This window comes from Canis lupus, chromosome 3 (genome assembly GCF_011100685.1).
Source record: "Canis lupus familiaris isolate Mischka breed German Shepherd chromosome 3, alternate assembly UU_Cfam_GSD_1.0, whole genome shotgun sequence".
NCBI classification, from domain to species: domain Eukaryota; kingdom Metazoa; phylum Chordata; class Mammalia; order Carnivora; family Canidae; genus Canis; species Canis lupus.
Window position 1 is genome coordinate 17,836,800 of NC_049224.1, and position 13,927 is coordinate 17,850,726.

The 13,927-nt window shown below is 38.7% G+C and overlaps 1 long non-coding RNA gene and 1 other non-coding gene across 2 annotated transcripts in view; both read right to left on the reverse strand.

The window, feature by feature from the left end:
- Positions 1-13,927, reverse strand: part of LOC111095140 — a 100,925-nt gene that overhangs the window by 7,801 nt on the left and 79,197 nt on the right. Inside the window, exons 8-11 of the long non-coding RNA XR_005356710.1 lie at positions 12,867-12,962; positions 8,331-8,427; positions 1,197-1,371; positions 231-298 (exon numbers count right to left, since the gene is read on the reverse strand). This is a non-coding gene — a long non-coding RNA (uncharacterized LOC111095140). The remainder of the gene's footprint in view (positions 1-230; positions 299-1,196; positions 1,372-8,330; positions 8,428-12,866; positions 12,963-13,927) is intronic.
- Positions 6,855-6,961, reverse strand: LOC119871398. The gene has a single exon (XR_005357495.1). It is a non-coding gene; the product is annotated as a U6 spliceosomal RNA (small nuclear RNA).

Sequence of the window (13,927 nt, forward strand, 5' to 3'; positions counted from 1 at the left end):
TAACTCATCATACATGCAAACACTATTAGAACTACAATTAAATTCTATTTTAAGCCATTCTGGGTAAGACTTACTTCAAGCCACCAAAGAGAACTACTGAAACCTTAAAGGAATTTTTAATACTGATTATCAGCGTTTGACTTAATAATCCATCAAATTATGGATGCTGTTTAAATAAAAGCTGTAAGTCCATTGTATAAATTTCAGTCCTCTATATGATCCAAACTTACCTGTTACCAGGTAAAGTAGTTTCACTTTCAGGTACCAATTCCTTCTTGCTGTGATGTGTCCCAAGTTTCTATTATTTCAAGAGCACATAAATTAAGTTTTATTAACTAATCTTAGAAAAATATTTTTTATAAACTTTAGAACAACTGTACGTATTCTTTTTCTGAAGGAATGTGTGGATTTCACAGTGATTTGTAACATTAGAAGTAGTTTTGGACCACATTAAGAAAATAACCTTTCTTCAGTGTTTATATACTCCTAGATTAGCTATCAAGTTGTATATGTGCCTTATACTATGATTCTCTCCTATTCTCAAATTTGTATACATACATAAGGTGTGACAAATGTTTAGACAATATGTTTATAATCAATTTTACAGATATAAGAGCTAGCAATCTACACAATGTCTATACAGTAAGAAAGATGACCAAGGGAAGAACTATAGCATGAGAAAGGGAGATAGAGGTTTTGGGTTCTATAACTTTAGATGTAGCCTTGAACAAAATGTGTGAATTTTGATGTCTTCATCTTCAAGGTGGAAAAGATCTCCAAAGTCCCTTTCATCACTGAAGGTACAAGGTTATAATATATCTTTAGGTAAAGAAATAATGCTCTAAGTCAATTACAACATTGGAAATGAACTACAGTGCTTCTTAATTTGCATTAGAATACTTTTAGACTGAGTTAAGTACATGTTTCAAGTTATATACAATTGATAGTTACCTGGCTCTGCTTCCGCATTGTCATCGATACTTAGCAAACTATCACCAGTTAGGATTTACTGAATGACCAAGCTAACTATATTTTTCAGGATTTTTTTTTATTGTAACAGGGAGAAACTCAGACTAGCTTAAGTACTAAAACACTAATAACCAGTAATTCCAAGGATGAACTATATTAAATACATTTGAATCCAGAAATCCAAATAATGCTCTGAGGACACTTGTCTCTCATCTCTGTTCACTTACCTTTTTCATATTAGCCTTATTCTTTCATAATAGGCCAAGAAAGATGAGCCCAGCTTCTATAGCTCCAGGAAGAAAAGCCATCTGGACTCTCCAAATCACTTGTTAGGGAAGATTCTGATTGGCCAATATCTGGGTTATGTCTCATGCCACACAGAATGGGTTTCCCAATAGAAATCTGTTTCCAGAAGAAGGGAGAAAAGCGGTTACTATATATTCTTGGTATTTCTAGTGTTGTCCAAACCAGCAGTAATGGATCACTTGAAAAGCGCATTAGAAAAGCAGTATATCAGGGTCTATCCCAGAATACTGACCCAATACCTGTTTACATGATTCCTAGATAATTTGTAAGTACATTAAATTTAAGAAGCTCTGTAGCACACCAAAGAAAAGTAAGAGATGAAGACACAACAGGCAACTTTGTTTTCATGAGTCTCAGACTGTAAGTGAGCTGAGGATTTGGGAACTTAGTAAGTGAAAACTAGGGACGCCTGGGTGGCTCAGCTGTGCCTTCGGCCCAGGGCGTGATCCTGGAGTCCTGGGATTGAGTCCCACATCATGGGACTGCCCTGCATGGAGCCTGCTTGGAGCTGGCTTCTCCTCCGCCTGTGTCTCTCATGAATAAATAAATAAAATCTTGTTTAAAAAAAAAATAAATGAAAAATAATCATGCCATTTTAAATCTCAAAGCCTGTTTATGGCTTGATATTTTGGGGATACAATTTTGTAACTACTACTATAATGATGGGTGGCAATTATTATACTTATATTAACAACCAGCATTTCTCAAAACATCCATGACTAAATGATGAAATATTTTGTCTTTTTATTTCTTGATTTCAAAATCAATAGGAGATGCATTTTTCAATTCATGAGAGAAAAATTTATTGAGATTAAAAAATTAATTTGACTTTTGAGGAATGTAGTCTGAAATCTTTTTAAGAAAAAAAATTTAGGAAAATAGCCAGGAAATGCAGTAGATACATGAAGATGGAAATCCAATACACGAATATGTCAAATCCAAAACAACCAGTAGTTAAAAATCCAAATGCACAAGCCCAACTGGAAATAGAACCAATATCATTGTCTTTGTTGAATAGCATGAAGTTATAAGGAAAAGAATATATTTTCTCAAACCAGCTTCACAATTACTAACTTAGGTAATTGAAGTCACGATTATTATAGAGCAGAAAAACAACAAGTTGCTTTAGAATAGATTCTAATACTTTTATGTTAAGATCATATAGCCTAATGTGATTCACGAAAACAAATGCTTATGACTTGAGGAATTTCTGATGCATTATAGTTAAGTCTAACTGGAAATGGATTTTTGCTACTTCTAAATTCAAGACTTCCATAAATTCTCAACATCAGTTTACAATCTACACAAAATGATTATTACCTCTGGCACTGATAGGTCTCTGGGAACATTAATAAAGTTAAAATAGGGAGTTAAAACATCTTTGCATAATTTAGAGATTTACTAGTTACACAAAACAGTCTTATCAGTAAACAGAAGGATGTGAAAAATTAAAATATATTGTCCTAAGTCTAACAGTGATGATACAACAGATGAAAGTCAAATTATTACACTACTATTACTTTAGATGACATGAATTTTTGCTATCTGATCCTTACTGAATATAGGAATTTGTACTTATTAGATCATCTTTCTCTAATGATTAATAGCTTAAATAATGATAGAAATGCAAAAAACAAATTGCTAGAATAAACAGCCAGTTTCTGCTTTGCTTTTTTTTTTTTTTAAGGACATCATCAACATTTCTACCTTCAAGTGCAAGACACACTTGTATAATCTACACATCTTGACAGATCTGAATCCCAAAAGGTAGTACTCACGATGTTTAGAACAAGAGGAAAATAACAGGAAACTAAGATACAGCACACACATCACATAAACAGGATGCTGGCAGCCCTTATAAAAAGCGGTCCCATAATCCACAACAGCAAAATCACACATGCATTCCCTTCCCAAACTGGTAATCCCAAAATGACAAAAGCAGAGGAGAAAATACTCTCTCTCCTTACTATTTCTCCTATTTGGAGAGTCAACTTCAGGAAACCCTTGTGAAGAAACAACCACAGGAGTACACGCTGTGTAGGGAAGCAGTGGACAAATACCTCCGCTGGCGAGCTTTCATGAGTGCCTTGAGCAGCCTGACCAGGAAAAGCCCCATAAATTCCCTCATTACATTGTTCTCTGTTATTAGTTTCCTACTGGCTACCTCAACAAAATACTTCAAACCAGGAGACCTAAAACAACTGAAATTTACTCTCTCACGGTTCTGGAGGCTAAAAGTCCAAAATCATGGCAGTGCTATACTCCTGAAGTCTACAGAGGCAGACCTTTCCTTGCCTCTTCTTGCCTATGGTGGTGGCTGCCCATCTTTGGCAGTCCTTGTTTTGCAGACGCACCGCTGGAACCTCTGCCCTTTTTTATCTAATGGCCATCTTCTCCTAGGGTCTCTGTCCCTTCACATGGCTTTCTCCTCTGAGTTTCTCCTCGTCTTATACAGTCAGAGTCGTGCTGGATTAAGGGTCCACTGTACTACAGCACAAACTTTATATTACCTAATTACATCTGCAATGTCCCTGTTCCAAATCAAGTCATATTCTGAGACACTGGGGATTAGAGCTGCAACCTATCTTTTTGGGAGACACAATTCAATCCATAACAACCTTCTTTCCTCCAAAAAAGAAAACATGCTAATAATGTAGTACCTATAAGGAAAAGCTATCTATTTAGAGGAAATACATTCAGCTATTCCTCACTTTATAGAGCAGATTTAGTCCCAAACTGTGAAATCACTATAGATCAAAGGAAACATTCCCTCCCTGCTACCCCTTTTTTTCCTGCTGGGTTACTGTTTGGGGGTGAGCACTCATCTGAGAGATAAGAAATCTAAGTTCTGGTCCACAGACACTAAGTGGCTGAATGAACTGAACAAGTCATCTGACTTTTCTGATGTTGCATTTCCTGCTTCTTAATCTATGAAATTTCTTGGGGCACCTGGCTGGCTCAGTCAGTGGGGCACGTGACTCTTGACCTCAGGGTGTGAGTTCAAGCCCCATGTTGGCTGTACTTAAAAAATAAAAACTTAAAAAAAAAATGAAATTCCTCTTCCAGCAATACCTTTCCATTCAGAATACCTGATATAGTTGAATTAAAATATCATAACCTTGTACTCAGGTTCTGGACTTGAAGATTTTATATTACTGTAAAATTTATTATTTCCCTATACTTACACCAATACTACAACCTAAAACTTACACAACTAAATTTCACTCTAGAAAATAGTATATGGTACTATGTAGGCCACTACTTTATTTGAAACAGTAAAAGCTAGCCACGATTCATCCAATAACCATGGGGTTTTAGAAAGCACATTGTGTCAGGAATCAAGAATCCTGCTCCCAGTCTTCCTCTAGCTAGTTGGTCCCAATGTAACCACCAGTGAACTCTCTGGGCCTTGGTTTCTTCATTCTTCATCAGGTAAAAAGAGACTTTCCCATGACTTCTGCGATTTCTTCTAGCCAAATAGTCAACCCATCTACCTGTTATGCAACAGGGATGAAATTCAGGTGAGAGCTTGCTTTCAGAATGCCACATAATCCATCTTTAGGCATGCCTTGGAGATCTTGCAGGTTCGGTTCCAGACCATTTCAATAAGGTGAATATTGCAATAAAGCTAGTCAAATAAGTGTTTTTGTTGGTTTTTATTTTTATTAATTCATTCATTCATTCATGAGACAGAGAGAGAGAGAGAGAGAGACAGGCAGAGACACAGGCAGAGGGAGAAGCAGGCTCCATGCCGGGAGCCTGACGCGGGACTCGATCCCGGGACCCCAGGATCACACCCTGGGCCAAAGGCAGGTGCTAAACCACTGAGCCATCCAGGGAACCCCAAATAAATGTTTTTATATCCCAGAACATTTAAAAATTATGTTTACACTATAATGTACTATATTAAGTGTGTAATAGCATTGTGTCTTTAAAAAAATGTGTATACCTTTTTTGTTTATAAGATTTATTTATTTGTTTATTTATTTATTTATTTGAGAGAGAGAGAGAGAGAAAGCATCAGTGAGGGGAGGAGCAGAGGGAGAAGGAGGGAGAATTTTAAGCAGGCTCCATGCCAAGCACGGAGCCCAACGTGGGGCTCGATCTCATGACCCTGAGATCATGACCAGAGCCAAAATCAAAGTCAGAGACACAACTGACTGAGCCACCCAGGCACCCCAACAATGTGTATACCTTTTTTTAAAAAGATTTTATTTCTTTATTCATGAGAGACACAGAGAGAGAGAGAGAGAGAGAGGCAGAGACACACACAGGCAGAGGGAGAAGCAGGCTCCATGCAAGGAACTCGATGTGGGACTCGATCCCAGGATCCCGGGATCACGCCCTGAGCCAAAGGCAGACGCTCAACCACTGAGCCACCCAGGTGTCCCAACAATGTGTATACCTTAATGAAACAATACTTTATGGCCAAAAAAGGCTAACCATCATGAGAGCTTTCAGCAACTTATAATCTTTTTGCTGGTGTAGGGTTAATGGCTGCTGACTGATCAGGGTGCTGGTTGCTGAGGATTGGGGTGATTGTAGTCATTTCTTTTTTGTTTTATGTAAACTCTGTGTCCAAAGTGGATCTCATGACCCTGAGATCAAGAGTCACGTGCTCTACCAACTGAGCAGCCAGGCAGGAACCCTTTCTTGTGGTAATTTCTTAAAATAAGACAACAATGAATTTTGCCACATTAACTGGCTCTTCCTTTCATGAATGATTTCTTTGTAGCATGTGAAGCTGTTTGATAGCATTTTACCTATGGTAGAACTATCGAAATTGAAATCAATCCTCTCAAACCCTGCTGCTGCTTTATTAACTAAGTTTATGTAAAATTCTAAATCTCTTATTGTCATTTCAACAGTCTTCATAACATCTTCACCAGGAGTAGATTCCCTCCCTAGAAACCACTTTGCTCATCCATAAGAAGTAGCTCTTCATCTGTTCAAATTTTATCACGATGTTCTAGCAATTGAGCCAATTATCAAGATTGTTCTAGCAATCTTTAGGCTCCACTTCTAATTCTAGTTTTCTTGCTCTTTCCACTACATCTGCACTTACTTCCTCCACTGAAGTTAAACTCCTCAATGTCATCCATGAGGCCTGGAATCACTTCTTCCAAACTCCTTTTCATATTGATATTTTTACCTCTTCTCATGAATCACAAATTTTCTTAATGGCATCTAACATGGTGAATTCTTTCCAGAAGGTTTTCAACTGACTGCCCAGATCCATCAGAGGAATCACTATATCCATGGCAGCTTTGATTTTACATAATATATTTCTTAAATAATTAACACTTGAAAGTTGGGGTGTCTGATTCAATCATCAAGCAAGAGAATCTTGATGTTGGGGTTGTTAAGTTCGAGCCCCATGTTGGGTGTAGAGATTATTTAAAAATAAAATCTGTTTTAAAAAATACATACATATATACACACTTGAAAGTCAAAACTCCTCTTTAGTCCCTGGGCTGCAAAGTGGATATAATATTAGCAGGCATGAGAACAACATTCTTCTCATTGTCCATCTTCATCAGAACTCTTGGGTGACCAGGCACATTGTCAATGAGCAGTGATATTTTGTGGAACGCTTCATGAATTTGCGTGTCATCCTCACACAGGGGCCATGCTAATCTTCTCTGTATCATCCCAATTTTAGTACACGTGCTGCTGAAGCAAGCACAGCAGTGATATTTTGAAAGGAATCTTTTTTTTTTTTTTTTTTTTTCTGAGCAGTAGATGTCAACAGTGGGCATAAAATATTCAGCAAACCATGTTGTAAACATATTGTGCTGTCATCTAGGCTCTGTTGCTCCATTTATGGAGCACGGGCTGAGTAGATTTAGCATAAGTCCTCGGGGCCCTAGGATTTTCAGAATGGTAAGTGAGCATTGGTGTCAACTTAAAGTCACCAGTTGTATTAGCCCCTAATGAGAGAGTCAGCCTATCCTGTGAAGCTTTGAAGCAAGACATTGACTTCTCCTCTCCAGCTATGAAAGTCCTAGATGGCATCTTCTTCCAGTATAAAGCTGTTTCATCGACACCGAAAATCTGTTGCTCAGTGTAGGCACTTTCATGAATTATCTTAGCTAAACCTTCGAAATAACTTGCTGCCACTTCTCCATCAGGCACCCACTGCTTCACCTTGCACTGTTATTGTTATAGAGATGGCTTATTTCCTTAAATCTCATGTACCAAGCTCTGCTAGCCTCAGACTTTTCTTCTGCAGTGTCCTCACTTTTCTCAGCCTTCATACAACTGAAGAGAGAGAGGGCCTTGCTCTGGATTTGGCTTTGACTTAAGGGAATGTCATGGCTAGTTTGGTCTTATAGTCAACCATTAAAATTTTCTCCATATCAGCAATAGGCTATTTAACTTTCTTATCAATCACATTGTTCACTGGAGTGGCATTTTTCATTTCCTTTAAGAACCTTTCCTTTGCATTCATAACTTGGCTATTTAGCACAAGCAGCCTATCTTTTGGCCTATCTCAGCTTTTGACGTGTCTTTCTCACTAAGCTTATTTATTTCCAGCTTTTGATTTAAAGTGAGAGACATGTGACTCTTCCTTTCCCTTGAACACTAAGAGGCCATCAGAGGGTTATTAATTGGCCTCATTTCAAATTTTTTTTTAATTTTTATTTATTTATGATAGTCACAGAGAGAGAGAGAGAGAGAGAGAGGCAGAGACACAGGCAGAGGGAGAAGCAGGCTCCATGCACCAGGAGCCCGATGTGGGATTCGATCCCGGATCTCCAGGATCGCGCCCTGGGCCAAAGGCAGGCGCCAAACCGCTGCGCCACCCAGGGATCCCAATTGGCCTCATTTCAATATTGTTGTGTCTCAGGGAAGAAGGAGGCAGGAGAGATAGAGAGATGGGGTATAACCCATCAGGAGACACACACATTTGTCACTTATGTTCACGGTCTTCCAAGGGTGTGGTTCACACTGTCCCAAAACAATTTTAATAGCAACATCGAAAGTCACTGATCAGAGATCACCATAACAAATACAATAAATAATGAAAAAGTTTCAAATATTGGGAGACTTACCAAAATGTGACACAGGGACACAGAGTAATAAGCAAATGCTATTGGAAAAAAGGCCCCCAAAGATTTGCTCCACACAAGCTTGCCACCAGCCTTCAATCTGCAAAAAAACAAAGTATTCACAAAGTGCAATAAAGCACAGTGCAATAAAATGAGGTGTGCCTACATACAATTTGGGATTGGTTTGGTTATTTAGACAAAAGTCTCTTTCTTGTTTAAGGTAATTAGACTCTTCCCAATTCTAACATGAAGATATGTATTTTTACCTATAGCACTGAGCAATTTCAGCATATACTCCTAATGCTAAGATACAGATCCAAAACATTTCAGGACAGGACTAGTAAATAAGGAATGTATTTGGTTTTCTAAAACTCACGACAACAAAAATTAATTCATAGAGTAGTTGAGCCTCAGTTGGTTTACGAGTCAGAAGAGAGTAAGACTTCTGAAAAGATCTGGCTGTTATTCAGGAACAGCTGCAAAGTCACCTGCCTGCTTTTGTGGGAAAGATACCAGTGATTCTGGCTTACATAAACAGAGGGAGGAAGATGATAGGCAAGTAGAAATGTTCCTTTGAAAGGAAGTTGAATATTTCTCTGTTCACCTTAATGTTGTTTACTTCAAAGATAATCTCCAATTTATGTTAACACTAGATTCTCTCAAGAGTAAAAAGTGAACCTGGGATATCTCTATTTGGGATAACGCTACTAAAGTACACAATAGAAAACCCTGGAGAAAAACAGTATAAAGTTCGGGCTACAATCCCCTCTTATTACACAGTGAAATTTCCTTCCCAAATACCCTCAGCTCAGTTCTAATGGAATACAACATAATAGAGTTTTGTTACCTTAGGGTATTATCTACACCATTCTATGCTTCTTTGACAGTTAGCTTTCTTGATTCAATAAAGGAGAAGAAAATTGCTCCAATTTAAGGAAAATCTATTAACTTGTTTGGTTCTCTAAGGTACTATTCCTCAGTACGTTGAAGCACTAGCTAACAAAATAACATCATAGAAATCGAAAAGCTCTGACCAGGTAGAGCTTGGAGTATATATTGCTAAATTAGGGGAAAGACTGTATGTCTGTATGCCTTAACCCTCTTCCTCATAAGTCCACGTGGAGTGATTTGTGAAGTAGAGAAATGACACACGTGTATTTTGCTTTGGCCTGTCATATAAAATACTGCCCTACGAAGCCCCTACAATACGCCAGGTACTGGGCGAGGTCTCTTGATGTACATCTGCCTTGTTTATCCTTATAGCCAATTTCAAAGACAGTGGTTACACTTATGTTTTAGCTGGGGAAACTGTTTTCAAGAAGGGTTGAGCAGCCATCTCAAATCACACACCTGTCAAGATGAAAGCCTAATGATTCACATCCAAGATTGTCTGGATTTAAAGTCCTAGAATTTTATTATAACACTACAAATATTATTAATTAACCCCTTATCTGAATCAAGGCTTTGTCATCAGAAAGCCACAAGGTAGCATAAAATTCATTTATCCACACCAGGACTCCAGAAGAACTAGACACTAGAATGGCAAATACTGCTAGGAGATGAGAAGAGGTTGGAGGATCTAAAATATTGGGTTCAGTTGTGAGCAGCTCTGAGCTCCAACGGAGGAGTAGGAAATTCAAAGGCAGACCACTAACTACACCTTGTCTTCCCAGAAGCAGACTGGACCATCAGCAGCAGCTGCTGGTGCAACGAGAAAGGTCAATGAGCGCAGAACTGCCAAGGGAAGGCTGAGACAGGCCCAGGAGAGAGGACCTGGTTCCAAAGGGAAAACTAGGTCACAGCATAATAATTTTCCAGGATCCCCGCCCACTGGGAATGCCTTAGTGAATGTACCTGGACGAGTATGACAGTCAGATGACTCCTCTGAAAACTGAGCTGATTAACCCCTTCATGTGATGGGAGAAACATTTTACCTCATCAACTCTTCAGTGTGTAAGTAATAATTAATGGTCAAAACAATCAGTTAAATGGAAGTGGGAAAGCTGCTCAACCTGAAAACATCTCTGATGAACAACAGGCACTTTGGACTTTAAACTTCTAACATTCATCCATTCAGTCACCAAACTGACCAACAAATGTTCATTTTACAAAACACTAAGTGCTGTGTATACCCTGAGAAAATCAGAACTAAATCCATTAAATTTTCAATAGTCATACACCACCACGCCATGTGCTGTTGCTAGATCCTTAGGAGTCATGACAATTATTCACTCTTTTCTTTCCATACATCTCTCTACAATCTCTTTAAATACTTTCTCAAAGAGATGTTTCATTTCCTTAGCCTCAATTATCAACCCTATGATAATGATTCAAATACCTATTATCTCCAGTCCTACTTTTTCTCATCTCCTTGCCCTTATTCTCAATGATAACACAGATATTTTATTTAGCAAATTCTCCAGTTTCTAAAAACTGTTATTTCTAAAAGAATTTATCTTTCCCCATGTACCTAACACCACCCCCATACGTTCTTTCACCCTTGGAATTTCTGATCTATGTTAAAAGAACCACTCTCCTCACCCTTTCTCTCCATGTCTCGGTTATGAAGTCCTCTCTATGCCAGTCAGTTAGCAAGTTTTTTCAGTGCTTTCTGTAAGACCTCTCTGGTACCTGGCCCTTTTCCTCCATTCCCATTACTACCCTCCTGGTCTGGGTTCTTATCCTGTCATTTCTTACTTCCTTTCACCAGTTCTAAAATCCTAGCTTAAGCCTCAACTCTTCCATAAGGCTTTTGGACCATTTCAATCTTCATTGATCCCTGCCACTCTGAAGTTCCTACAGCATTTATTCTACCTCACAGCATTTGTTCTAGTTTATGATTGCCTCCTCAGTGAGTATTTCATCCCATCCCACCACACTTCCAACCATCACAATGCCTGGTCCAGCCTGAGTACAGAGCAGATGCTCAAAAAATGCTTGGGTAATGATTAACATGTGGGCACTGCTATAAACTGAATCTGGCCCCCCTCTAATTCATATGGTGAAGCCCTAATGCCCAACGTAACTATCTGAAGACAAGATCTTTAAAAGTGAATTTAGGGTACATGAAGTCAAAATGGTGATGCCCTAATCTGGTAGGACTATGGCCTTAGAAGAAGCCGATGACAGATTTCTCCTTCTGTCTCTCTCTCTCTCTCTCTCTGCCACGTGAGGAAACGGCAAAAAGGTGGCCATCTGGAAGCCAGAAAGAGAGCTCTCACCAGAGCCCAACCACATTGGCATCCTGATCTTGGACTTGCCAACCTCCAGATTTGTGAGAAAATAAATATCTATCTTTCAAGCCTCTTAGTCTACAGTATTTCACTATGGCAGCCTGTGGGTGTAACCAGTACTTAATCTTTTTATGATTAAGGCTTCATCCTCGTGAAAGCAAAGAACTACCATACAAAAAGAAGGGCTACCTATGAGGTACCAACTGAGAGGATGATCATAATTAATGAAGCTTCTAAAGAAAGTGTCTCTGGTCAGCTTCCTATCCTTACACCATCCATTCAGCCATGAAGTATGGATGAGCTAAGACAGAGAAGCCTTGGTTAGCTCTGTCTTGTGTTGTCTTTCTTAGAAGCAGAATAGAAGAAGAAATCTAAAAACCACAGAAGACAAGCAACAGGAGGTCCAAAGCCATATATTTTTGTTATAATTGAGATAATATACTTTTGATAAATTATGTTGCTGGTGCAGAGCCTAATCTTTTTTTAATCATTCTCAGTAGGTAAGTCCAAAGAAGATCTAATGATCACAGATTAAGCTCTCTGAAGAAAAATTTTAAATCAGGATAATATAGAGCAGGGCAGGGATCATAAAAGTGAATGCTTTCAGGGACCACGCAGGTACTACATAGGAGCAGGCTGTGTGCCTGGGGAGTGGAGCAGATTGGGGATTAGTGCTCTGTCCAAAGTGTACCGACAGTACTCAGCTCCAGCTGACTGCTGCCTTGGAGAAAATTAGCTTTGTGTTGTCAGATTTTCCAGTTTTTTCAAGAGAAACTAGAAATGTGTGTATATACAGTATGTGTGTGTAAAATCAGCTAATTAGAAAAAAAATCAACGTTCAGTCCAAAAAAAGGAAAGAAAAAAGAAAGTCAGTGAGCTATTTCTCTGAGTTATTCCATAGAGAAGTCAACTTAAAGGAACCTGAGGAAGGCAGCCTGGGTGGCTCAGCGGTTTAGCGCCACCTTCGGTCCAGGGCGTGATCCTGGAGTCCCAGGATGGGGTCCCACATCAGGCTCCCTGCATGGAGTCTGCTTCTCCATCCCTCTGTGTCTCTATGAATAAATAAATAAAATCTTAAAAAAAAAAAAAAAAAAAAGGAACTTGAGGAGCAGATCACTTGAGCATCTTTTTCAAACTACATTCAATTCTCCTCTCCTCACACCTGAGGGCACATGTAATTAGGCAGAGAACAGCCAGTATTGGAACAGGGCTTCTTTACTTTCAAGGAGCATAGAAGAAAAACCTAGGTATCTTGTTACAATGCAGATTCCCAAACAGCAGGTCCTGGGGTGGAGTCTGAGTTTACATTTTGAATTGGCTCCCAGGTGTTGTGATGCTGTTTGTTCACTCTTTGAGTAGCAAGACTTTACAGTAGATTTTTCTAGCTTTTTCTGACCACGACCTAAAATTAAAAAAAAAAAAAATTTACTTGACAACCTAGAACAAATACCTAAAATAAACATGTAATTGAAAGGGAAACAAGAGTCATTATAAGGGGTACAGCTGGTATTTTTTTATCTGATTCCAATGTTTTATTTTATCCTATTGCATTGTATTTTATCCCTTTAAATGCTGATTGTGACTCATTAAATAGATTTTATAACCCACTAACAGGCTATGACATAAATTTGAAAAACGCTTCTATTCCATTTTTATTCAAACCCCTTCCTATACATTTTTTAAATGTATCTTTCCTTCTCTTCAAAGACCAGAATAAGAAGACAAAAATCTGTAAAGGCTGCTTAAGGAATGTAGGTCAACACAATGATAGTAGGAGGTAACAGAGGTTGAACACTTACTATTTACCAGGAGTATGGTTAAGCCCATGTGCTCCAGGACCACACTGCGTAGCCACCTACAAGCTGCAAAATCTTAGGCACGTTACTTAACCACTCTGTGCCGTTTCCACATATGTAAAAAGGAGATCACAATTACACAAATACCTCATGAAGCTTTTGTGATGAATACTGTATATTGACAGCTCTACATGTATAGGACAAAGTACTGCACCCAGCAGGTATCAGAGATTTATTTGCCAATGCCATCCTTATTACTAAGTACTTCACAGAAGTTCTTTCATTACCAAAAAAAAAAAAAAAAAGAAAGAAAAAGGTTCTATCACTTAGTTTTCCAGTAATCCTAAGGAATAGCAGAACAGAACTGTTAGGTGGGCCAGTTTACAGCCACTCCCACCTACTTCATTGTTGACCGAATTCCCACTTGCTTAGGGCATCCATCCCTCGCAGGTGACGAAGGAGTGAATCCTAGTCAGTAAGGCGATCACAGTAAACCCTCTCCACTTGCCAGAGACGGGTTAAAAAAGATCATGTGAATGAAGTCTAGCCAATGAACCACAAGGCAACCAGG